The sequence below is a fragment of the Nyctereutes procyonoides genome, unplaced genomic scaffold (assembly GCF_905146905.1).
Source record: "Nyctereutes procyonoides isolate TBG_1078 unplaced genomic scaffold, NYPRO_anot_genome, whole genome shotgun sequence".
In the NCBI taxonomy this organism is placed as follows: domain Eukaryota; kingdom Metazoa; phylum Chordata; class Mammalia; order Carnivora; family Canidae; genus Nyctereutes; species Nyctereutes procyonoides.
The window spans coordinates 63,837,276-63,864,765 of record NW_026575135.1 but is presented as its reverse complement, the minus strand read 5'-3'; the positions used below and the strand labels follow the sequence as shown (position 1 = coordinate 63,864,765).

The 27,490-nt window shown below is 35.1% G+C and overlaps 1 protein-coding gene across 4 annotated transcripts in view; it reads left to right on the top strand.

Annotated features, from left to right (window-relative positions):
• PRR16 (proline rich 16) overlaps positions 1-27,490 on the top strand; it is a 199,362-nt gene that overhangs the window by 26,918 nt on the left and 144,954 nt on the right. The window lies entirely within an intron of this gene.

The window sequence follows — 27,490 nt, the reverse complement described above, 5'->3', positions numbered from 1 at the left end:
GGTTCTACACTGGGGGTGTGGGAAACTCCCATCACAAAGTAACGTGTTTACTGCCTTAGGGAGGACGCTGAAATGGAGAGAGAGGCAGTCAAACCTCTGTCTCTATGCTTCCGTACCTTAGGATGTGTCACTCCACTCTCTATTTTAGACAGAATAAATAAGGAGGAACTGCAAAGAGTCCTGGTTCTGCTCTGGCTCATTATCCTGTAGGCATTTGGAGACCAGGTAGATCTACAGTGAAACTTTTAACCTCCCGGTATGGTTCTTGGTTAGAATCGCAAAGAGGTCAGTCAGGAAATCTGTGAGTCTCTTTCATTCTTTCTGTGTCTTCTTTTATATGAGCATTTGTAAGGGAAAAAACAAAAACAGGTCGTTTACAAAAAGTATGGGGAAGCATAAATAATGTACAACCAAGTAAAAGAAAGGATCTATCTTCTAGGCAGATCCAGAGATAAAATTTTGACTTAATGCTTTGGAATCTTTGATTGGCTGCCAGGGCCTGTTTATGTAACAATCTTACCCAGAGAGTGAAATTTATGAATGATAAATGGTGTGAGGTGGTTATTAATTACTTTTGTGAGGATATCATCCAAAGTTTACACATGGTGGTGTTCTACTAAGGCTGAATCTCAGAACACTGGCCATTTATATAATGTGAATGATAGTTATTTTGAGAACAAATATTTATGGGGTGTGTTTAACCTATGACATCTTGCAGTTGTCCAGCATTCATCATTGTAAGATAGTACTGCACATGTGATTGAACATGTCTTTGATGTAGTTTTGAATGGAGGAGTATACTTAAAACTTTGTAAAATTGCAAATCTTGGTCTCTATATCTGTGACTTGTAAATGTGAATTTCACTGCTCATAAGTTATATTCAATATTCTGGCAGCTTATCATTGGTATGTATTAAACATGAACTGTTATATTTAGAATTCTAATTCTTTTATTGGCAATGCTGTGCCCTTCGACCATACTATATCTTGATATAAATTAGGGAGTTCTTATTAACTTGGAACAAAAATTAGAAATAAAAAAAGTGATTATGACTAGATCACTATACCAGTCACCATATGGTATTTGTTTTTCTTTTTTGCTTTTTTATTCTAAAATGCAATATCCTTTTTTGAATATTCTATTTTTTATTTTTGCATGAACTCTGTACCAATAGTATTGGACCTTTGAGGTTATTTTGAAATTGCTTTTCTTTTTAGAAGTTTTCTGGACTTGAGTCTTCTGAAAATCCAGGTGTTGGAGTAGATTCGAACATAGTATAGCTGCTTGAAACACTTAACTAATTAGAACAAAACTCCACATTATAATGAATTTATGATTATTTATTTATTTATCCATTGCTTCATCATTTATAATTGGATTATATATTGGAAGAAGAGGAACAGCATTTCTCAAAGCCTTAGGGCAGTTTTATTCTGTCCTCAGCATTCAGTAAAATCTCAAATGACATGACTTCTCAGAAATAATAATAATCTTTTGATCTTCTACGGTATAATGGAAAATCCTTAAGGATAACTCAACATATTTATTTAGTGCCTACTATGTGCCAAGTGCTATGTAATCTTTATACATCTACCAAGATAAATAAGTTGTAGTGTCTGGTCTCACTGAGCTCAGAACATTAGTTGCAAATGCATTTTTCCTGTCTTTGAACATCAATGGTATAAAAAGGCATTACTGCTTTTAGTGGCTACTCTCTTATCTAATAGGCTTGAGAATAAGAAGCAGAATTGAAAATAAGAATTAGTGTATGCAGATTTATACAGTGATATTTGCTATGTACTTAGTAGGATAGCAAGACTTTGGTGAAGAAATTGGAAGCTTAAAACGATAGTAAGTTAAGAATTTTAAGGGGAACCTGGGTGGCTCAGTGGTTGGGCGTCTGCCTTCGGCCCAGGGCATGATCCTGGAGACCCGGGATCGAGTCCCACATCCGGCTCCTTGCATGGATCCTGCCTCTCTCGCTCTGCTTGTGTCTCTGCCTTCTCTCATGAATAAATAAATAAAATCTTAAAAAAAAAAAGAATTTTAAGGAACTTAACAATTTATTCACATTGTCATAATTAACACAAATGGATTGATGCCATATAGAAGTCACATATCCAAGTCCTACAACTGAGTATTGGGAGTTTTTCATGAGGACAAGACCTTTAGGTAGATGAACAGTCAAAAAGGAAAATTTTAGATCTTCGATATGTGGATACAACTTGAAGAAGTAGAGAAGAGATGTCATCAACAGGAAATAGCATTAGGATATAATATTAACCCATGATACTTTTTTCTGCACATTAAAAAAAGTAGTAGTGAAACCTTAGAATTTTAGGGATAAAATTGACCATTACTTGCTTATTAGGTGTGAGTGTATCCTTTTTTTTTAAAGAAATGTAGAAAAAATAGTTATTACTCTTTAAAAATAGTTATCAAGTAATCTGACATCTTTGGGTACCAATTTGCCTGATCTTTTATAAAGATTTCACTGGTATAAAAATTAATTTATAAAAAAAAAAAAAAGATTTCACTGGTAAACTGTTCTGCATCAGATGTTGGTGTTAATATGGTATAACAAATCTTGTTTATTAGACAGAGATTGGAATATGTAGTAAAGAGCCTTTGATTTGGAAACAAAATTTGTTGCTGCTTTAGCTATATTCTCTTTTAGTTTAGACTGATAATAACTGAACATTTTTTGTAGTGTTTTATTTTACAATTTGAAGTAATAAGACTGCTGATGGGTAGACTATATGCATATATTCTTTATTTGTTTAATAAATGTAATTTATTAAAGTATTTGATAATAGTTACATATGTTCTATATATGTGTGTGTATCTATCTATATAGAATTATATATATATGATTTATTTTTTGCTAAGCTTTTTGAGTAGATATGTCTCTCATAGACGACCCAGATAAGGTGAGTTATTCTTTCTGTACTCCGGACTCACTCAGTGGTGCAAAGTTGTGTCAACACTGTGGCTGTGGATTGGAAAGCACTCATGATTTTTCTTGAGGTCATAAACGGAAATAAATTAAGCTCAAGTTTAATATTGAAAAGTTGGAAAATCTACTAGAAACGATACATTAGGGGACTGATGAAAACAGACGTGACAGAATTCAAAATTACCTGCAAAATATTTTTGTTTTTAAATGTTTTCCTCTCTTTCAATGGCTTACCCATGTCAAGTTCTGTAGTTTATTGCGCTAGGAAATCCTACCAAGTATTTTTTGGTGAATAAGTCCATGCACATAAAATTCATTACTAGAAGAAATTATAGAGAATAATCTCTAGAGCATTTTCCACGTTCTAAAGTTGTGAATGAATAAAATTTCACAGTTCATTCAATTGTAGCAATAGCTGTACTTTGACTACTCTGTACAAGAGTCTACCTCCTCAAACTCTCAAGGATATTTACCAAATGCTAAAATGTTTTTTTAATTTTTCCTGTCTTGAACATGATGGCTTAGCACATTACTGAAGGAGTAGAATGGTTCTGAGAAAATAAAATTAACCAATAACCATCTTTCATTCTCTCTGTTTTCAATGCATTAAAACCATTCAAGACTCAGGGAATTAGTCGATAGGAAACTCACGCAGCCTTAAAGTAATAAATAGATAATGTGCCTCCCCCAATAGTGAAGTAAATAGATAATAAAACCAATGCAATAGGTTTCACTGTTACCTGGATTCTGTTTTTTTCCACCCTTACTACACAAGGGATCTTAGATGTTCAAATCAGAATGTAGCAAAAGAGAAATGCAAGTTTGAGTAAAACAAATTTTCCCTACAAATTAAACTACAGATCCTTCCATAGATCTAGTTTCTGAAAAAATTCATGGGAAATTTTTGAGAATTAGAGGGGTAAAATTCCAATAGGTTGTTGATTCAGTTCTGATTGAGATGTCCATAACTGTCATCAAGCTAAATATAAAAGATAACAACAAATAGTATTTTTTTCTTTTTAAAAAATATTTTAAACATTTATTTCCCTTACTAAGATTTTATTTTTTATTTTTTTAAGACTTTATTTTTTAGAGCAGATTTAGGTTAACAGCAAAATTGAGGTGAAGGCACAGAGATTTCCCAAATACCGCCTCCCCTGCCCCACCATCTCCACACAGGCATTGTGTCCCCCATTATCAACTTCTCCCGGCATTTATTACAAGTGATGAATCTACCTTGACACATCATAATCACCCAAAGTCCACAGCTTATAATATGGCTCACTCTTGGTGTCGCACATTCTACAGATTTGAAAAAAGGCAAAATGACAAGTTTCCATCATCATGGTATCATACATGGTGTTTTCATCACTCTTCCAAAACCAACTGCTCAGGTACTAGTTTTTTAAATAACTAATTTTATTTTTTTCCTGATTTCAGAAGTAACGGAATATATGAATATTATGGAAAGTTTGGAAAAATCTAAAAATTATACAGAAGAAACTTCAAATTATCTGGAATGTCAAACACAAGTAGATATGTTAAACATTTTGCTATATTCCTTTCAGCCTTTTTGTATGCATATTTTTAACGTAGGTGAAGTCATATAAAATTATGAAATTATATACAGGAATATTCTTTCTTGAAGAGTATTAGATCATAATGATTATATAGATCTCCCCTGCAGAGAGCCGGATGCAGGATTTAATCCCAGGACCTTAAGATCACATCCTGAGCCTAAGGCAGGCGTTCAACCACTGAGCCACCCAGGCATCCCTGAAGTGGGTCTTTGATACCAGGCATTTTCGTGCTAGAACCTAGGCATTTAATCACTAAGTTCTGTGACTTTTCTTAACTTTTTTGTTGGTGTTTACGTTTTCTTAGAAGTCAAGGGTGTATAAGTTTTAGAGTTTTCAATTCAGGGACGCCTGGGTGGCTCAGTGGTTGAGCATCTGTCTGCCTTTGACTCAGGGGCTCAGGATGTGATCCCGGGTTCCGGGGATTGCGCCCCCTGTCAGTCTCCCCGCAGGAAGCCTGCAGCTCCTTCTGCCTAGGTTTCTGCCTCTCTCTGTGTGTCTCTCATGAATAAATACATAAAGTCTTTAAAAAAAAAAAGTTTTCAGTTCATATTCAGTCTTCTAGGGAGTTTTTAGGAATTTTTACTCCCCGCAGCAGTATATATAGATGCTGTTTCCTTTTATTTTCTTTAAGTATGATTAACATACAGTGTTATATTAGTGTCAAATGTACAATATAATGATCCAACAATTCTATATGTTTCTCAGTGCTCATCAAGATAAGTGTACTCTCAATCCCCTTGATCTATTTCATCCACCTCCCCACCCTTCTCTCCTCTGATAACCACCAGTTCTCTGTATCTAAAGAGTCTATTCTTCATTTTGTCTCTCTTATTAACTTTGTTTGTTTTGTTTCTTAAATTCCATATGTGAGTGAAATCATACAGTATTTGTCTTTCTCTGACTTATTTCACTTAGCATAATATTCTCTAGCTTTATCCCTGTCATTGCAAATGGCAAGATTTCCTTTTTTTTTAATTTCCTTCTTTTTATGGCTGAATACAGTGTTCCATTGTGTATATATAAGCCACATCTTCTTTATTCATTCGTCTATCAGATACTGTTTTTTAAAAATTTTATATAAAGGTAATAAATCTTTTTGATTTTGTTTTGTGGTTTATTATTTTGTGGTATGGCTTATTATTTTGTGGTAATGTGCTTTGTTTTCTTGGATTGCACTCAATTATGGGCATCAGTTCCAAAGTAGAATTAATAGTCAGTCAGCCCTTGAATTTGCTTTGTCCAAATAAATAGGTGTACAAGATTATTTTTAGCCTACTTAGTATTAAAAAATGTTAATAAGGATATTATTTAGCTTTTTTATGTTGTGACAGCAAATAAAGGAGCAACTAATATGGGTGCTTGCTGATATGTAGTTTGTGTACAGCTATTTAAAATGAACTTAAAAGAATTTGGGGAACTTATTTTCTTTCGATGTTAACAAATTGTCTTAGAAGGGGGGTAGTATCCCTAAGTTTTTTTGAGGTGTTTGGGGTTTCATAGCTTTCTGCTATGACTGATGAAGAGAAAAGATTGTTGAACTTAAGGAAGAACTGCTTTAGGCTATAATTTCTCATAAGAACTGAGGAGAACCCAAAGTAAGCACTTCTTGGGCTCTAAATAAGAGCCAGAAGGTACCATTAATTAAAAGGAGGAAATAGACATATCTACGCAATATCCAGGCAAAGCGGGTTCACAGGTTGGCCTGTTAATGCGGGACGGATATTGCCTTATTTGCTCTATGCCCTATTTTTTTTTTTTTTTTTTTGAGAATGGAAGGACATGCAGTTTCCCAGAGAATTCAGCTTTTAGACCCCACTTTAGGTAAAATCATTACCATTATTAAGACAGAACTTATACTTACAGTCTTTCTCCTCCTTCCTGCTTTGCAGATGCTACTTCATGTTGGTGTTTGGGATAAATGTTTACTTGTAGAATAATTGAAATGAGTCATATTATATACCTGTACCCAGTGAATCAGTTATTATGGTGTTTGGCACACTGTAAATAGATTCTCAGCAACAGATAATGTATGCCATAGTTGCTTGGAGAAAGCAAATTTGATGATTTCCAACAGATTTTCTTCTCTAGTACTACATGAAAGCTAACAGATACGTTGGCATTTCTTTGCCTCTTGCCTAGTATCAGATTTTATCCTAAGATTTCCAACTATGTTCATGCTGCAGAAAAATACCAAGTTAAATTATTATGTGTGTGTATATATACTTATGTGCATATATATAACTTGATATATAATTTGTATATATGTGTGTGTATATATATGTGTGTGTGTGTATATATATATATATATATAGTCAATTACCTTCTAGCAGCAATAGTTCTTAATTTTTCCCTCTATATCACAGAGCCCTTTAAAAGTTTGACAAAATCATGAATATTCCTCCTGGGACAAAAGCTCATATGAAAGTAAGATTTTGCAGATACTGAGAGAATCTTGAGTAGGTGAGAATAACTCAGGTAAAGAGACAAAACAAATGATTGCTTGTGTGTTTTGTTTTTAATTATCAGGTAGATATTTGAAACCTAGCTCCATAATTTTCAAGATCATATGTCCTGCCTATATAAAAAGGAGAAAGAGAGGGGCAAGAGTAGAGAGTAGCTCAGTGTTAAGCACCCGACTCTTGGTTTAGGCTCAGGTCATGATCTCAGGGTCGTGAAATTGAGCCCCACATCCGGCTCTACATGGCTATGGAGCCTGCTTAAGATTCCCTCTCTCCCTTCACCCCCCCCCCCAAAAAAAAAAAACAAACTCAGAAAGGAATAAAAGAAATACTGATGGCTGTAATTTGATGGTCTTTATATGCTGGGGGGAGGGGGGCAGTGGGTAGCTTATCAGCAGTTTCCTTCTGATACACACACACACACACACACACACACACACACACACATTTACTACTCTTCCTAAACTGTGGGATGGTCATATGTCTAAAGGTTAATTCCCCTTTTAAAAAAAAATGATAAGTGCTATAATACATCATACATAGGACAAAATGTTTTCAGAGTTTATTGTAAATAAAGCATTTGTTTTTCTTAAAACTACTCCCAGAACAGTGTTTTTCCTTGTTTAACATTTTCCTCTATGACATTAATTCACGAAATAAGAAAGGTTTATTAAAATCTTGGTCTGTGCTGAAGACTATAAAGGATACAATCATGAATAAGCTCAAGGGCCTGGCGCTGAAGAAAGTCATCTGTCTTAAGCATGAGGAAAACAGACAAACATAATTTTCAGATCGTGTCAAATCCTAGAAAGTGACAAGTCCTAGAACACAATATGAGATTATAAGGGGGTAAGCAGTCATGGGGAGGAGGTGCAATTTTTGCAGAATAAGCCTGGCTGAGAAAGAGACAGCACTGTCAAAGGAAAAGCTTGAAGGTGAAGAGGTATCCTGTATGGATATCTAGGAGAATATTTTTTGAGGTAGAGAGAATAGCAGTGTCCTGCGTATTTGCAGAAGAGCCAGGAGGCTAGTGTGGCAGAAGTATATGAGCAGGGGTCAGGAGGACACAAGGCAACATATCTAAGGATTATAGAACTCCTAGAGTGAGATGGGGACTTTGCAGTTTTGAGCAGAGGAGTGACTAGATCCTATTGATTTCCGTATTTTCCTCTTTTTTTTTTTTAAAGAAGATTTTATTTATTTATTCATGAGAGGCACACACAGAGAGAGAGAGTGAGAGAGGCAGAGACATAGCCAGAGGGAGAAGCAAGCTCCCTGCGGGGAGCCTGATACGGGACTCAACCACTGAGCCACCCAGGTGCCCTCCATCTTTTCCTCTTTGACTTGAATCCCTGGTTGGCACGTTCTCAAACATGCTTTATTGACATTTTGGGCGGAAACTTCTGTTGTTGAAGACTGTCCTATGTATTGTAGGATATTCAGCAGCAGCCCTGGCCTTTTCTAACTAGATGCCAATAGCCACCAAAAATGTCAGTGCAAGAACTGAAAATGTTTCTAGATGTTGCTGGATATCCCCTGGGGGAGAGGGGACTCATTGTGGTTGAGAACCATTGGTCTAGGTGTTCCCTCTTATCCCATGTTACTTAATATTGCTTCCTTCACCCACCATTTCTTTATTTATGCTTTTATTTGGTGTTTATCCATCAAGCATTGGGATTTTGTGTTTCTTCTGTATCTCATATTCTCTCTCTTTAAATAAACCATTATTTGTGGGGTTTTTATCCCTCTATATTTACCTGATTCTGTTTTCTTCACTTAACCTACCTTTAAAAGTCACCTCCTCATTTCCATTCATTCAGCACTTTTCCAATTTCCTTTTTTCCATTTTTTACAATGAAAAGTGAAACTGACCCATTTCAAGGAATTTAAGGGCATGTCTGTTTCACAATTTGGGGAAAAGAAAGGAGACTCAGCAGGGGTAGTGGCAGCAGCTAGGTGCTCATGTTTTTACTGATCATGGTTCCTGAGGGAGGTCAGTGGCCACCTTGCCTGGAAGGAAGGGCTCTGCATCTCACCTGCCAATTTGTTTTATATTCCTTCTGCATCTAACATGCCTGTAGAGATAGAAGAGGTTCCAATGGTGTCTCATGCTCTGGGGTCTGGCATGAGCAATAGAAGAAATACAGCGATGGTGATGATGATGATGGTGGTGGTGGTAATGGTGATGATGAACATGACTGATAATCTGTTCGTGTATCAGGAGCTGTTCTGAGCTATTTCATGGAATCGCCGCCCCCCCCCCATTAGCTGGCCTGTGAGGTTATTACAAGGTGATTATGAGGTTGATCTCTCTCTGGGGAAGCTAAGACAGAGGGGGTCACTAATGTGGAGAACAAGTGGTGGAGTTGGACTTGGGGTATTTCTCCCTTTAAACCATCATCCATAACCAGCTTCCCATTCCCCACAGCAACCAAGTTGCTCTTCTGTTTTCTGGGTTTTTCACTTTGCTGGCCTCTTTTTCCTCTCCCTCCTCTCCTTTCTTTACTTTATCCATCACTTTCCCCTTTCTGGTTCTTTCCTTCTTTTTCCCCCTCTTCCTGTCTTCCACATTTTTTGTCCTCCTCTTTTTCCTTTTGCTCTCTTACCGGCTTCTTTGATATGCCCCAACATTGTATTCCATTATTCAGAGATTTTCTTTAAACGGCTGCCCCAAGTGAGGCAATGGAAATAAAATAGTGAGCACCACGGGCACGGCCCCTCCCATCCGGAATTTCTGTGGTAGTGTGGAGTCCGCGTTCAGATAGGGACAGAAATCATATTTATGAAAGAGCGTTAAGGACTCAGAAAGAAAAGTGCAGGATGCCACCAGAGCATAACGTCACTGATAAGTCTTGCATAGCATTGCAAAACAGAGGATTTCGGATTGGCTGCCTTCTTCCTTCCCACTGCCACCTCTCTAATCCCTTTGCTGTAAACTTCATGGATGATGTTTTAATAGCCCTACAGCCAATCTCTCCTTTGTTCTCTGCCGATTCATTCTCTAAACACAGCCATATTAATCTTCTTAATGCACTGCTTTCTTCGGGCCACTCCCCTGCTTGAAAGATCGTATACTATCCTCCTGATACTTAAAATGTCAAATGAACAAACCCAGCCTCTGAGTTTAACGTGAAGAGTCCCATTTTTCGTTTGGCTTTATCTCTGTCTTCCCTTCAGTGAGCAGCCTGGAGACCATCCCTGCCAATCTTGACATCATCTCGATTTTTTATCTGATTTACATTCTGTAGTCCTGTTTCTCATCACTGTCACTGTCACTGTCACCAACTTGCATTTGCTTACATTGCTTAACAACTGTTCCTTATTTTTGTTTTCTTAAAAACATCCAGTACCCTTTCTCTTTTAATTACTACCCAGGTCATCATCAGTAAAGCATTTTTAAGGTCTCATTCTTGTTATACAATGAGGAATTTGAACTTGAGGGTCCACTTCCTGATAATACTTATTAAAGGCATTCAGGGCTGAAAGCTAGTCATTCTACTTATGAAGGAGAGCCTCTCCTTTATTGTCTACTCAAGAAAATCCCCACCACTCTTCCCTATCTCTTGTATGCCTTCCCTTTCTCACTCTGGCCCAGATGATGCCCATCAGTGTACAAATGAAAATAAAAATAATAGTGAAATCCTCTCGACCCGGCTTCCCTTGAATATTACCATCCTCCTTCCTAGCTCCCTTTTACAAAAACCTTGAGAGTTGTCATCTTCACTACTGTCACCTATTTCCTCTTCTTTTCTAAATCCACTCTGATCAGATGTACGCTCTAACCGCTGGACCATGCCTGCCTCTGTCACAGTTGTCAGTGACTCCTTACTTAATCATAGTTGATTTTGAGACCTCATTTTGTTTAATCTACTGGCAGCATTTGAGAGTCTCTACTAATCTTTCTTCACTTGGCTTGATGAATACTATCCTTTTATCACATGATTTTTCTTTCTCTGTTACCTTTACTTATTCCTCCTTTCAGATGTCTGAACTCAAATTTTGACCCTCTTTTGAAAAAAAATTTTTTTCCACTCTTCTGTTTGGTGTTTGTATTCAGTCTTTGGGTTAAATTCCATGGAGAGGTCTATGCCTTCCAAATTTGTATCTTCAGTTCAGACATTTCTTCTGAGGTCTTCCCCACAGAAGACACATCTGTATTTGGATGTCTGAAACACATTGTTTTTCATTTCCAGAACTGAACCCTGATCTCCTTCCTCCCTCAAAACCTTCTTTGTGATCTTTCCCATGTCAGTAGATGGCATTTCTAGCCTTCCAGACCTTGGAGTCCTCATTAGCTTCTCATTCTCCTATGCATTGTCAACAGTTCATTGCAAAGTCTAGTTGGTTCTGTCTTTAGAATGTTTCCAGAATCTGACCAGTTCTTCTTGCCTCCTGTCACCCTCACCAAGCCAACATCCTCTCTCCTATGGATTGCTACAGTAGACTCCTGACTGTTTTTCTCTCTTGCCTCCTTCAGCCCTCTTCCAGCTTAGCAGTCAGGATCAAGCTATATCTCATTACTCTTTTCAAATCCCCTTAGCCACCTCCCATTGCACTCAAAGTCACAATGGTTCTCAGGCTCATGATATTTTTTTTCATTGACTGTTACCGCCTTCCCCTCCTTTCTTTCTGCTTTCTTTCTGGTTCTACTTGTTTCACCCACAATAATCTTGCTGTCCCAGGAACGAATGTGCCATGCACATTTTCATGGCCCACTCTGCTTTTGTGCTGACTCTTTCACCTCATTCATGATTTGCTCCATTGTCGCCCTACCACAGCCTCTTCTGGCAACACCATCTGTGTTTATAGAGTCCGGCATTCTCTTCTTTCCCTGTTAAGCCTTTTCCCTTTTTCTTAATACTTAGCAGCTGCTGTCATACTAAACAATTTATCTCTAGCGTTTATTATTTGTTTGTGTCCCATTTTTAGAGTGTCAGCCTCTAGAGAGTATGCATTCTCTTATGCATCTCAAGTTCATAGAACAATAGTTGTCATGGGAGATGTACTCACTAAACAAATTAATGCATAACTGGATCTCTTCCAGCTCTTGTTCCATCAAAGTTCTCAAGGACCAGCCTATCACCTTTACTCTCTACTGCATCTCTACTAGTTACAGAGAAGGAGCATATAATAGATGCTTATTAAATACTTTCTACAAGAATTTTTATAATCTTCCTATTAATGTGCTTTTAGTGTTAGGTTGGCTGGAGGGAACACTTGTTTCCCCTCCTTCAATTTCATAATTTACTTGTCTCAATGCTCAAATGCATATCATTAAAAACTCAAATCCATATTCTTATGATTTGAAATAAACAAAGGATCTCTCTGTAATACCTGATACATTAAATGTTTACTATGTGGGAGGCAGAGTGTTTAAAAAATATTAATTCATTAAGTCCTCATGTTTCTGGTCCCCCAACCATTGGTTCCCATGTTATCTCTCCCATATGGAAATTCTGGAGACAGCTTGTCTGTGTACCCCTAAATGCAGTGCAACCTCAAGGCTTCACCTTCAGACAAAAGTCTGGCTCTGATTTGAAAGTTATTCCTTTAAACCCAGGAATGTCATTTTAAACTCTTCAAAGTACTTAAGATATAATTCTACTGTCTTCTAATAGAATACGCAGACTAAAATGAGAAGAACGTATGTCTACTTTTTATAGCATTCACTTTGTTTTGCTATTTCTTGACTATTGTGTACCTTTCTTGCTGATAGGCATTATAAATTTTAAATTAACTGGCAAATGACATTTAAAAAGGTATATTGGATGCCGTTTAAAAACATTTTAGTCATTCCACCATGTCCATAAGAAATAAGCAGGCAGTTTGTTGTAAAGACCCAATATTATGTAAAACCCTGAAGAACTAGGTAATATCAGCATTGGGCTGCTTTTTCTTTAATGTACTCCCTCTAGTGTTCAAAAATATGAGTACTTAAAATTAGCCTATTGAGATACTAAAGAACAGACATTAATGTAGAAAAAGGGCCTTCTTAACCTGATGTTGTTGTTGTTGTTGTTGTTGTTGTTGTTGTTACTATGTTGCTTAGGAGATTATATTGTCTGGTTGCTGAACTTGTGACATATTTTATGAAAAACATATTCCCTCTCCTGCTTTCCTACATGTATCTAGTCATGTCTGTCTTTTTGTGTACATATTTTTAGTCTTCCACCTCAGTGAGGAAGAATATCGGACTTCTTGGCTTCTGTCTTTGTTTATTCATTTTTTAAAATATTCTATTTATTTATTCGAGAGAGAGTGAGTGAGCAGGGGGGCAGAGGGAAAGAATATCAAGCAGACTTCCTGCTAAGAATGGAGCCTCCCACAGATCTCGATCCCACAACCCTGAGATCATGACCTGAGCTGAAATCAAGAGTAGGATGGTTAACCAACTGAGCCACTCAGATGCCCCTTTGCTTCTGTCTTTTAAAGACAATACTATATTACAAATAGTTCTTCAATTTTAAACTGAAATATAGGTTTTAGTTGGGCAATTTGGATATGAACAAAAACTTTTTCACATGCTAAATATATACAAAATTGAAAAGAATTTATGAACTAGAGAAGTGTGTTTGAACATAGAAGTTAAAATATTTAAATAATTGGCATCCTTTTTTGATACATTGAAACATTATTTGAATGCATTGGTTTCAAATTACCTTAAGAAATAACCAAGATAGCCCTAGGAATAAGTAAAAAGAAATAATATATAATTGTAATTTAATATAGAATATTAATAATTGCTTGGCATATATATAAAAGAAGATATTTGTAATTTGTAAAGTTAAATAATTATTACTGTTTATACATTTTAAAAAATCAGAGACTATTGGTCAAAGTTAATTTTTCCAAACATCATATAATTATGTTACTTATATTTGTTTAATACCGTACAGTCTTTAAACCACTTTGATATTCACTGTTTCAGTTACTCACTATCATATGACATAAAAATAGAAAGAATAAATTACTTTTAATGACTCAGAGATGTTATTTTCTACCTTCCGTCTATCCCATGAAATTTATATTCAGTACTTAAACCTTATTCATAACTGGCTACATTGTAGCCTGGAGTTCATAAGAGTCATAATGAATTCAACAGCCTCTTTGGTTACCTGGGTTCTGATATTCTCTATATTGAATACTGAATTGGCCAACAACACTTCTAGGGTATTTTTTGGTGGGTGTAGGGGGGAGGGATAGTTATAAAAAAAACTATCCAAATTCTTACTCATAGTGCCTCTCTTTTTGTCATTCTACTAAAAAGTAGTCCTATCTTATATATTGATAATTTATTATTACCTAACAGAATAAACTCCTTTATTGTCATGTTTAGTCCTTTCTTAGATTTGAAATGTTTCTAACCATATGATATTCATATTAGTTTCTAATCACCTGTCTTCTTTCCTCAGGAAAATTGATAAAGGAAAAAAGATTTACTTAAAAAGCACTGATACCTGAACAGAGTTGCAGAGAGAAAAGAAAAAAAGAACAAGGGCTATCATTGAATGGGAAATATAACAAATAAGCTTATGTTGTTTAGAGTTAAGTCACTGTTGTTATAATATTTAGTGAACATGAAGATAGGCTATTATTTACTAAGTTGACACAAAATTATAAGATTGTTTTAAATTATGAGGGTATGTAAACTAATTGACTACTTTTAAGTCACTAACTTTTCATCTCATTTGCATTTATAGTATAAAATTGTCTTATTTTACTCTATTATCAACAGTAAATGTATGAGGACTGATTGAATTCATGTCTTCAAAAGTCCTCTATGCTACCCTGTCTAGTATCCTCAACTTGGCATTGACCTCAAGTGCTTTCAGACCATAAAGTACATGGCAGACAGGACTTTGGCTGACTTACTTCCCTTTGATATTCATTAACTTTCAAATTAGACACACTTTACCAGCATCTTAAAATATATCATTACAGATACTGATTCCATTATTAGTATAGGAGAAGTATTTAGTACACATGTATGCAGTATAAAATTCTGTGGGAAGTCTTTGGGAGATTCTTTGTTTTTTGAAAGTAAAGATAAAAATGATAATACATTAATATTGTTCCTATAAGTTATAGAAGGATATGAGTTTTATAATACAGGTGGGAAGTGATGCATTAACATGACTAGGAATACAATTTAAAAATGAGATGTTTCTGTAAATTTCAGAAAAGCTTCTTAGCAGAAGTGTTGCTTCAATGAACAGAATTTAGCTAGTGATAGAAGTTTAGATTTTGGGATTTAAATAAAATTTATTTCAGTTTGCCTAGAATATTGCTTTTGCAAAATTAATTTTGAAATAGTGTGATGATTGTCCTCAAAGAGGCTTCCATTCATTACTAAAGAGAACCAAGAAATATCCATATTTGATTTAATATCTGTCATTCTAACAAAAAGTGATAATGGTTCATTTTTGGTTGCCATAACAGCTGTAATTTTAGTATATTTTATAATAAAATTTAGCAGGAGAATGAAAATTACAGATATGATTATCTAATAAGAAAATTGCCATCCTTTTCTTAATGAGCATATTCCCCGCTGGGCATTTTCTTCCTTACAATCCGATGTATGCTCAATGAGAGTAAGGACTGTGTGTGTACTTTATATTACTTTACCTTCTTAATTTAGGGCAGTGCCTATCATGTAGTAGCCTAGCAAAGTATATTTAATGAATACCTTTAAAAGTAAAATGTAACATTTGTTACATTTTGTGTTGACAATATATATATAGCGATAGAATGAATAAGGAATTTTCAATATTTAAACATCTATAATTTAAGTCTTATATCAAGTGTCTTTGCTCTATTTCAGAATCCAACTCTTATATTGGATAAGATAGGTTAGATTATACAGCAATAATAAATTAACCCTGAAATCTCAGTGTAACTCAACAAAGGTTTATTTGTCCAAAACACTGTACTCTTGTATGCATGTTGGGATGGGGGTTGTAGCTGCTTCAAAGAGTTGCTAAGGGATCCAGGCTCTTGTGATCCTGTTACCTCAATGCATGGTTTCCAGGCAAAAAAGAATTCAAGGAGAATTTATTGCATTTAGTCTGCAAGTGACACAGATTGCTTGTGCATATGGAACTGTAGTAAAAACCTAAGTGCAAGGGAAATGAAGTCTTCTTATAAACAAACCCATGATGAAGAAAGTCAGTTGGTATTTGATGAACCCATTGTTGTCTTGACCACAACTTGACTGTCTTCAGATTCTTGTTTTTCAAAAATGAAGTTTATGGAATGCTCATTTCATTGGATAGATTTTAAACACACACACACGTACACACACACACAGAGATTCCTACATTCACGGAAAATTTGTCAAACTCAATAAATTTGGCATTATTTCCTAAACTTATTGGAGTGAGGATTCTGCTTTTTGGAGACCATCTGTCAGAACTAGTATTCTGTGGTGCAATTTTAGAAAACATTCTTCTTGATTGAATAGATTGAATAAATGGTAGGATGTGTCATAAAAAGAAGAAACTCACATTTAATGAAATCTTTACCCTACAGTAAACTCATGAACACATCACTTTTGATTGTGCTTGTCAATAATACTTAAATGGAATAATAACTCACCATTTAGCTTACCGTGAGAGGGAATTTCTGATGATCTCAAGTGTCGGAGCCTAGCCACGGACCAGAAATTAAGAGAGAAAAGAAATGCATGTAATTGACTTAAGTGACTCTTCACTAATTTGTGCAAAGACCATGCACTAAAGCAAATTTATTTTATTTCATTTAATTCCAGCTTGTTCTTAGTTGGCACAAAATATTAACATGAGCTGGTTTTCAGCCCATAGCAAGTTATAGCTTAGAATGGCTTGCAGGTTTTCTTTTCACGCTAGAGACTTGTGAACTGGCACTCATGTAAAACAAAAGCATAAAAACCAACAATTAGGAAAAACCCAGAATGCCTATTAAAAAACAAGCAAATATGCAACAACAATTAACCATATTTTTAGTAGGAGAAAATATATCTATTCCACTATTATTCAGGTTCTCCCAAATAAAGTTAAATTACCAGTAGCATACTCTGTTTTAAAAAGACAGGCAGATACATGAAACATTTTAAATGGTGTCATTTCAACTATTCAAGGTAAAAAACAAGTTTCATTCCTTAAAACTGGAAACTTCAGAAATAGGAGATTTTCAGCATACATTTTCATTTCTGTTGATATAAATTAGAAGACAATGCTATAATGGTGTTTTGAATTTCTAGAATAAAATGTGCCATATAGATTTTTATTTCTCATTTTCTCTCTTAATAACATGGCGGTTGTGCACTTCTACTAATTTGCAGTTACAATGAAATCTTAATTAACTTGCTAAACTGTTATGTTTTAGGATTTTTTTTAGATCATTTAGAAGAATAGATTTAAAAGTGTTTCTCTGTATCTTGTATAATAATTGTACTTTTGTAACAATTTGCTTCACATTTTTGCTCAAATTGTTTTTCCATAGTTCCCAAAAAAGTATTAGGATAAGTACTGATTATCTGCAGTTTGAGGCATTTTATTAGTCAAAAATTAGTACACATAATTAGGTATACTTTTCACCGTTTGTTGAAGATACATTTTGAGTGATGGCAAATGCCAACATACAGCAGGCATTAACAGAATTATTTATGAGTTTATAACATCTGCCGTTTGTACCTGCTGTGGATTTCCTAAAGTTCTATTAAATGAAAGCAGTGATGTATCATGCAAAGTATAGATCGACTGCAGTGAAATTGTTCATTGTGAGGTACTAGTGAACCTTTTGCATATGTTGGTATAAGGCATGTCTAGATTTAGTTTTTTTTTTAAAGATTTATTTATTTATTCAGAGAGAGAGAGAGAGAGAGAGAGAGAGAGAGAAAGGCAGAGACACAGACAGAGGGAGAAGCAGGCTCCATGCAGGAAGCCTGACGTGGGACTCGATCCCACGTCTCCAGGATCATGCCCTAGGCTGCAGGCGGCACTAAACCGCTGCACCACCGGGGCTGCCCTAGATTTAGTTTTTAATGCTTTCTACTGTCACATTGAGTTTAGCTTGAGAAGTCACTCAAAAAGAATAGAATATGGCTAGGTCCCATGATTAATTTTCTTAGAAATCTCTTTGCTTGAAAGTGCATTAGAAATACTGAAGTGAGACACCTGGTGATGCAGTCAGTTGGGCATCCAACTCTTGGTTTCTTCTCAGGTCATGATCTCAGGGTCCCTACATCGGGCTCCATGCTTAACTGCAGTTGGCTTGGGACTTTCCCTTCTGACCCTCCCCCTTGCACACTCTCAACTAACTAACTAAATAAATCTTAAACAAAAATATTGAAGAGTATTTTCTTTTCTTGTATATTTTGTATTAACTTAGATATAAGACCTAGGGGGACACATTATTTTTATTACTTTTCTTTCTTTAGACTATCTGCCAGTTAAGGGAATGGTGTTACTTTCAAGATCAGAAAGCCTTAATAGCAAAATCCCATAGGAGCATGATTACAATCAGTGAGTTGAAATGACACAATTACCAGTGTACATGGTACTACAGAAAATGAAAATGGAATTAATAAATTATAGCGTCTAATCTCTTTATTCACCTTTATTTTTTAAAAAGATTTTTATTTTTTAAAAGATTTTATTTATTTATTCATGAGAGACACAGAGAGAAAGAGAGAGGCAGAGACACAGGCAGAGGGAGAAGCAGGCTCCGTGCAGGGAACCTGAAGGTGGGACTCAATCCTGGGTCTCCAGGATCACACCCAGGGCTGAAGGTGGCGCTATACTGCTGAGTCACCCGTGCTGCCCTTCACCTTTATTTTTAATCCACATATGTAAAACACACTGTGTTCAGTTTTCTAAGGTTAATTTTTGGAACTATTGTTGTTTTTTGTTTGTTTGTTTGATGATTAGTTGAAATAACAAAGAGCCTATTGATTGGTTAAGAGCACTTTATACCTTAACGGTTACATTTTTCCTTATGTGTTGTTTTTCTGAAATCTTCAATATGTAACTTTTTTTTTTTGAATCTAAAATGTGTTTATTGTGATGGTTTCCTACTCATCTTGATTCAGAGTGCTCTTTCTGATGGAGCATCCTGCATCCTTCTGTAAGCCTTGCTTTTCCTCCTGTAGGCTGGCAGAAGACAGTAGACCAGCCAAACTAACTGTTGGGCATGGCTAAAGTTGGTGCTGTTTTTATAGAATCCTGGGCACTTCACATTCACAAAGTAGGAATTGTGTATCTTATATCCTGTGACTTTACTGAACACATTTATTATTTCTAGGAGGTTTCCTTTTTAGTTTAGTTTTGAATTCTCTGGGATTTTTCAGGCAATTATGTTATCTGCAAATAAGGAGTTTTATTTCTGCCTTTCTTATCCATTTGCCTTTTGTATCCTTTTATGGCCTTGTTTCACTGACTAGACCTTCCAGTAAATGTTACAGAAAAAGTAGGGAGGGTGGCTGTCTTTCCTTGTGCCCATTGTTAGGGAGAATATATTCATTTTTTTCACCAGTCAATAAAATTTAACTGTTGGGTTCTTGTAGATGCTTTTTATGAACTGAAGAGAGTTTCCTTCTATTCCTATTTTTTTCCCCTGAGAATTTGTATCATGAATGGATATTTAATTTATTAAATCCTTTATTTGCATTGATTAATAATCAAGTGATTTTTTTTCCCTTAGCCTTTTACTATGGTGATTAAACCAGTCCTGCATTCTGGAAATAAACTCCATATGGTCATGGTGTATAATTTATATATATATGAATTTTATTTGCTAATACCTTGTTAAGGATGTTTATTTCTGTAGTCATAAGAGATATTGGTATGTGTTTTATTTTCCTGTACTGTCTTTGATGTTGGTGTCAAGGTGATATTAGCTTTACAAAACGAATTTTGAAGTGTCCGCACATCTTATATCTTCTGGAAGAGATCATGTTGCATTTATGTTAATTCTTTTTATGTTTGATAGAATTCTCCATTGGGCCTTGGAGGTTTTCCTTTTTAGGAGCTTTAAAATTATTATTTCAACTTCCTTAATGGTTATAGGATTATTCAAATTACCTGTTTTATATTGAATAAAATGAAGTCATTTGTATTTTTCAGACTTGATCAATTTCATGTAAACTGTCAAATTTATGTCTGTAGAGCTGTTTATATTTTTTTTATTGTTTTGATATCAGCAGGAACTGTGGTGATTTCCCCACTTCCATTCCTAATCCTGGTAATTTGTATTGTCTCTTGTTTTCTTTGTCACCTTCTAGAGGTGTGTCAGTTTTATTGATCTTTTCAAGGAATCAGCTGATTTCATTTATTTTCTACATTTTTCTGGGTTTTTTTTTAAATACTTTCTTTTTATTTATTTATATGATAGTCACACAGAGAGAGAGAAGCAGAGACACAGGCAGAGGGAGAAGCAGGCTCCATGCACCGGGAACCTGATGTGGGATTCGATCCCGGGTCTCCAGGATTGCGCCCTGGGCCAAAGACAGGCGCTAAACCGCGGCGCCACCCAGGGATCCCCCATTTTTCTGGTTTTAATTTAATTGATGTCTACTCTTATATTTATTACTAACTTATTTTATCTTGTACTGGTGTTTTTTTTTTCTTTTTTTCTAGTTTCTTGAGGTAGGAATTTAGATTATTTATGTTAGACTTTTCATCTTCCCTAATGGAAGCTTGTAGTACTACGTACTTACCTCTCAGCTCTGCAATAGCTGTGTCCCACATAGACTGACATTTTATATTTTCATTTCCATTCAATTCAGTTTATTTTTTAATTACTCTTGAAACCTCTTCTTTGACCCACTCATGGATTGTTTAGAAGTGTGTTGTTTAGTTTTTAAGTATTTGGAGAGTTTCATGTTCTCTTTTTGTGATTGATTTCTAGTTCAATTTCTACTGAGGTCAGAGAATACACTATGTATGGTTTCAGTTCTGCTAATTACTTGAGCCTTTTACTTATGACCCAAAATACGGTATTTTTCAGTATATATCCCATACACAAGTGAAAAGAAGTGTGCATCCTGCTGTTGTGTGGAGTGTTCTATAAATGTTAATTAAATCTTGTTGGTTGATAGTATTTTTGAATTCTTTTATATCCTTATGATTTTCTGTCTAGTTGTACTATCGATTTCAAGAGAAGGGTTTTGAAGTCTCCAACTACAGCCGTGGTTTTATCTATTAGGTTTCGCTTAACTTGTTCATAGCTCTGTTTTGGTGCATTCTTGGGGGTTTTCTATCTTCTTGGATTGATCTTTTTATTTTTATGTAATATTTATTTTTCTGTGATATGTTTTTGCTCTGAATTCTATTTGATCTGATATTAATATAGCCGCTCTTGCTTTTTTTTTAAATTAATGCCTGCATGGTATGTCTTTTTACTTCTTTTCTATCATTATATTTAAAGTAAGTTTCTTGTAAACAATATAGAATTGGATCATTCACATTACTAAGCTCTTTCTTTTAATTGATGTGTTTAGACTATTTGCATTTAACATGATTATTGACATGTTAAGGCTTTAATTTGTCGTTTTAGTTTTGTTTTCTTTGCTTTTCATTCCTCTGTTTTTTCCTAACTCCTTCTGTGTTACTTGAACATTTTTGGAATTTCATTTTGATTTGTCTATAGTGTTTTTATGTTTCTCTCTCTCTCTCTCTCTTTTTTTTTTTTTTTAAGATTTTATTTATTCATGAGAGACACAAAGAGTGAGAGATGCAGAGACGCAGGCAGAGGGAGAAGCAGGCTCCATGCAGGGAGCCTGACGTGGGACTCAATCCTGGGTCTCCAGGATCACACCTTGGGCTGCAGGCGGCACTAAACCGCTGCGCCACTGCGGCTGCCCTGTTTCTCTCTTTTTACAGCTTTTTTAGCAGTGGCTCTAGGATTTACATTATATGTGCATAGTTTGTCACAATCTACTGATGATTGTCATTTTACCAATTTGAGTACAGTATAGAAAGTTTACCTCACTTTGCATCCATCCCTTCGATGTTCCTCATATGTAATATTTGGCTTAAATATTTTCTCTTTATATATTTAAAACCATTATCAGGTGATCTTAAACGTTTTTATTTTACCACCAGACATAATATAGAAAACTCAAGAGCAAAGCACTATCTATTGTATTTACCCATGTTTTTGTTTGTTGTGTTTTTTCCTTCCAAATGTTTTAAGTGTCTTTTTAAATTATTTCCTTTATGTTTACAGAACATCTTTTAGTCCTTCTTTAAGAAAAGGTCTTCTCATGGCTAATCTTTTAGCTTTCCTTCATCTGAGAACATCTTTATTTATCTTTCATTCTGAAAGGATATTTTCCCTGGCTATAGGATTCTAGGCAAACAATTCTTTACTTTTAGCACTTAAAAAAAAAAAAAAAAAAAAAAGAAGCTGCCCCATTTCCTTTTTATCTCCATGGATTCTGATGTAAAATTTACTGTAATTTTATTACTTTTCTCAAAGATAAGGAGAAAAGATAAAGAATTATTTCTCTCGTTAATTTCATTATTTTTCTTTGTTTTTAGTTTTCAGAAAGTTGGCTTTGATGTATCTTGGTTTGTATTACTTTATTGAATTTATCTTATTTGCAGTTTCCGTATTTTCCTGAACCTGAAAGTGTATGTCTTTTGAAAAATAAGAGCAATTTCAGGTATTATTTCTTTGAGTTCTTTGTAACCCTGTCTTTCTCCTCCCCTTCTGTGAAGTCAGTGAAATGAATGTTAGATCTTTGATTAAGGTCTTATAGATTCCTGAGGCTCTTTTTGTTGCTGCCGTTGTTGTTTTCAGTCTATTTTCATGTTTTTCAGAGTGGGTTATTTCTTTTGCTCCATCTAATCTTTAATATTCAAATAAATTCACTGATTCTTCTATCCCCTCCATTCTGTTGTTGAGCTCATGCACTAAGTTTTTAATTTTGATCATTGTATTTTTCACTGCTAAAACTTCCATTTGGCTCTTTTTTATATCTTTGATTTCTTTGCCAAGTCTTTCTATTTCCACTTTTTTTCTATTTTTCTGTTTGTTTCAAGCATATTCATAATTATTGAAGGTTTGTGTGTGTGTGTGTGTGTTTGTGTGTGTGTGATGGCCTCTTTAAAATCTTTCTCATCTTTCTCTGATATCTTTCTCATCATATCTCTTGTCTTTTTTCTTTTTCATTCATTTTGGAAAATTTCTGGTTCCCAGCTAATGAGTGATTAGTGATTCCCAGCTTAAAGCCTGGACATTTTGGGGTAGTATGTTATGAGAGTCTTGTGAAGTGAATGTAATACATGATTACTGCTAGAGTGGGTACTGATGAAGTTTTAGAATATAGGTGAGGTTTGGTGGGGTGAGGTCCAGAGCCGATGACCAAGAAAGAATTCTTGAGACGTCTTTGGTGCAAAATGGTGGTTTTATTAAAGCACCAGGACAGGACCTGTGGGCAGGAAGAGCTGCTGCCCCAGGCCTGTGAGGGGTGGTTGATTATATACCTGGAAGTTGGGAGGGGTTTGAGGATGGCACACTCTCTAAGGAATTTTGGGATCAAGGTTTCCAGGACCTTGAGGCGGCTAGCTATTGTTGGGGAAGTGTCATTTATTACCGTCTAATAAAGCCTGAGTCATGAGACCTTGGGCTATGGGCTTGGAGGGTGATTGCCAACACATATCTTGGGGCTTTAGAGGTAAAGGAAATTTCTAAAGGAATTTTTATATGTTAAAGTAGACTTACAGGCTCTTGGGGGTTGGACTAACATTGCCAAAATATAAAAATTGAGGCAGTTGAGTCTGTAGAGGAATGTCCCTTTGTCTGTTTCAAGGACTTGTCAATGTGCTGCCCCAGGCCTGTGCTTTGTCCTCAGCTAGTCCTCTGTTCCCCCATCAGGTACAAATCTAGTTTCTGTACTTTGCTCTTTTGACACCCAAGGGAAGGAAAGAAGGCTGTAGGAAGGGGAGGGATAGTTTTTACTATCCTTTGAGTATGAAAGTCCAGGTTCTCTCCATACCCAGTCTTTTCTGGAGTGCCTCTTTATAGCCTCTCAAGGGTGGAAATCTAGGCTCCCACTTGGTCTTTCCTGCTATAGGTGGGAGTGGGTCTACAGTTTTTCTGTGTTCGGTTGGAGTAGAGCAGCTGTTGTCTAAATTTTCCTGTTTTGCTGGGCTGTTCTCCTCTTGGTGATTTGGCTAGAGGGAGAAAGATGTTTGTTGACCCTTTTTAGTCTACTTCCTTTGATATTTCCAGCTTGCTGGCTCCTTCAGCAACAAGTCATGGATATATAATGCAAAAAAATAAAATAAAATTCAGGGGACTCTTCATCATTTTTTTTTTCTCTTGGATTTTGAGCTCCTTAGCTTTTCTTCCTTCTCTCTTCCTCTTAGAGTCCTATTATGTTCATTTTGTATGCAATGTGCAGGGATTTTAGTTGTACTTCATAGAAGGATAAAATACATCTACCCCATGTTTTTAGAAGCAGAAATCTTTGAAACCATTTGCTTTTAAATGGGAACATTAAACAAATTCTATGTTTATTATAGTGTAGACATACTGTAATAATTAAACTTTCTTGGCTAAATTGTTAAAACTTAAATGATGAATCTCAAAAATATGGCAGTCACCAAAGAGAAGCATTAATTCTTGATTTCTTGCCTATTTGTAATTAGATAATAGAAACATCACATGGAAAACTGGTTCCCTCTGAAGAAATTTGTATTTTCTGTCCATCTCATTAAAGGAAATACAAATACAGAAATTACAGTAAAGGCCATGACTTATTTTTTGTTAATAAAAGAAGTGGTCTTTCAGAAGTGGTCTTACAGTGGGCTGTGTCAAATAAAGTAAATCCATGACAAGAGAAGCAACATTATTTAAATTATGCTAAATTCTATAAATTTTATATCCTTTTCTTTGTTATCTGGTATGGTGATTAGAAATTAATGTTTTGGATAAGACTCCCTTGTATTTATTTTGGATTTTACTGTTTTGATCTTATTCCTACATAATAACCAAGAATCCTTAAAAAACAAAGCAAGTAACTGTAATACGAAAGATGATGGAAACACAAAGTAAAAAGATCTGAATTTATGGAAGAGACCCTTAACTTCAAATGACAAAGATGTTAAACTTATTACCTTAAAATAACATGAAAGGTTCTGCATTAGTATATAAAGTAAATGTAAAGGACCATAGGAAAGGAGAAATGTGTAGGATTAATTAATAAATAAATCTTCAGAATTGCCTTTATTATTTGTGAATGACACACTTCATTTAATGGCATGAATTAAATTAATTGCACTTTGCTTCTGAATTCTACCACTTACTCTTAAGGAAGTAGAAGTAGGTTTAAGCATATATTATGATAGTATTAGAGAAAAATATTATATTCATCAAAAGTTTAGATGCCAGATATTTCTTTTGTCTAAAAAAAAAAAAAGGGATCCCTGGGTGGCGCAGCGGTTTGGCGCCTGCCTTTGGCCCAGGGCGCGATCCTGGAGACCCAGGATCGAATCCCACATCGGGCTCCCGGTGCATGGAGCCTGTTTCTCCCTCTGCCTATGTCTCTGCGCCTCTCTCTCTCTCTCTGTGACTATCATAAATTAAAAAAAAATAGTTTAGAAAAAAAAGGTGGCTTAGAGATATTAAATCACACACATGCATGCACACACACCCCAAATTGGATCTTGATAAGCAAAGATTAACTTCTAAAATTAGGTCTAGTTTATGATGGTATGATGAAAGACTAATTATTTGCTACTTCAATCTTTTAAGGAGACATTATTAATACATAATATCTTCTCTACAATTTGAAGGACATTATACTAAGATGGTATTTCATCTGTAAGATGGTTCAGATCTCATTCATAGAAATGAGTGGAGCTATCCAAATCAAAAAGTGTCAGAAAATGTCATCTAGTGGTCCATAAAATAAAAAAAAAAAAAAGAAGAGGCTAGTATACATATGAAAAATTACTGTGAAGGGCAAGAAGTAGTCAAACACTTTCAAAACAAAGCTAATGAAGATACAAATTAGAATAATAGTTCTTGAAGGCAGTTTGTCAATATCTCTCAGAAGTCATGCCAACCCTGTATCCCAGTAATTTAACATCAAAGAATCCATTCTAAAGGAATAATCAGAGAAGTTCAGAAAAATGGAAATAAGTATGTGTGTCAAAATATCTGTATCAGTTTTTCTGTTTGTTTTACTTTGGTCTTCATTTTCTTCATATTTCTGCTCTTACTTGTCTTTTGTATTTGACAAGTAATAGTATCACTTTCCAAATTGGTAAAGAAATCTAAGAAATTTTATTTTCAGAAACCTATACTTAAACTATAATATTTGACCCATTTAAAACCCATTCAGTAGTAGCCAATCAGGGGTTAAATATTCTTCTTACTGTCTTTGTTACTCCTTAGGCACAAAATCCCTTTAATTCTTTCTTGTGTCTGTGATAGGAATGTTTAAAATGGGAGAAAACAGAAACTGTAATAAAAAGACAACTGATATGTTAAGAGGCTCTGTGTGCTTAAAATGCATGGCCACCTGGTGTGGAATCCACAGGTCCTAGTTTAGATTCCAGCTTCGTTACTGACCTTTGGCAAATCTGTTAATCCCTCCGAAGGCAGTTTTCTTTTTATTAGTTGAAACATATGATGTTGCTGTTTTTGTTGGTCAAAACAGTTCTCTACTGGCTATTTCTGGTTCAGTGTAATAAAATGAATAATAGATTTTCTCCTAGCACCAATGATCTGTGAGTTTGTTGTAGAGTTAAGGCTGATTTGTCTAAAAAATAAAGTTTCTTCTTATTCAAAAAATCTGCTTTAAGAGGCAGAGGAGACTCTGGCCATTCAAAAATATTCTCATATTAACTAGTGAAATGGTTAGCTTATCCTTTCATTTAAAAAAGTATTTTCCTGGTTCACAATCCCATGCTATGTTGAAGCACAAAAAGAAAATACTAGGGGTCCACTAGGTTGAAAAAAGTCAATTGTTACACATTTAGTTAATCTTTAAGACCTCAAATTTCACCTATAAGAAAGTTTTAGAATAAGTTAGAAAATATCAGTATTGAGCATTTTTGTAAATGTCATAAAAGTAATAAAATCAATCAGACTCTAGGGACTAAAGTATTTGTGTTGGATGAAATGAAGGAAAAGGAGAGAAAATGTAAACTATAGAAAAATATTTACTTTAAAATGATGCAAATTATAAGCACTTAAAGCTTTTTTTAAAAAAAATTTAATAGAATTTTATTCTTTTACAACTTCCAAGAAGTGATATAATATTACATGGTCTAATTTTAGGGGTAGGGAAAATGAGTTTGTTGATATAGTATGAATGCTCTAATAGAAGTAACAATAAATGCAATCATTGCAAGGAAAATCTGGAATCTGATTGCCGCACTGCTAAAGTATGGTGAAAGAAGAGGGCAGAGAGATTCAGATAACCTCATGAGCCGAGGATACTTATCACTCGAGTAGATTCACATTTCTTTGGAAAAACAAACTGTAAACTAATCCACCTGTT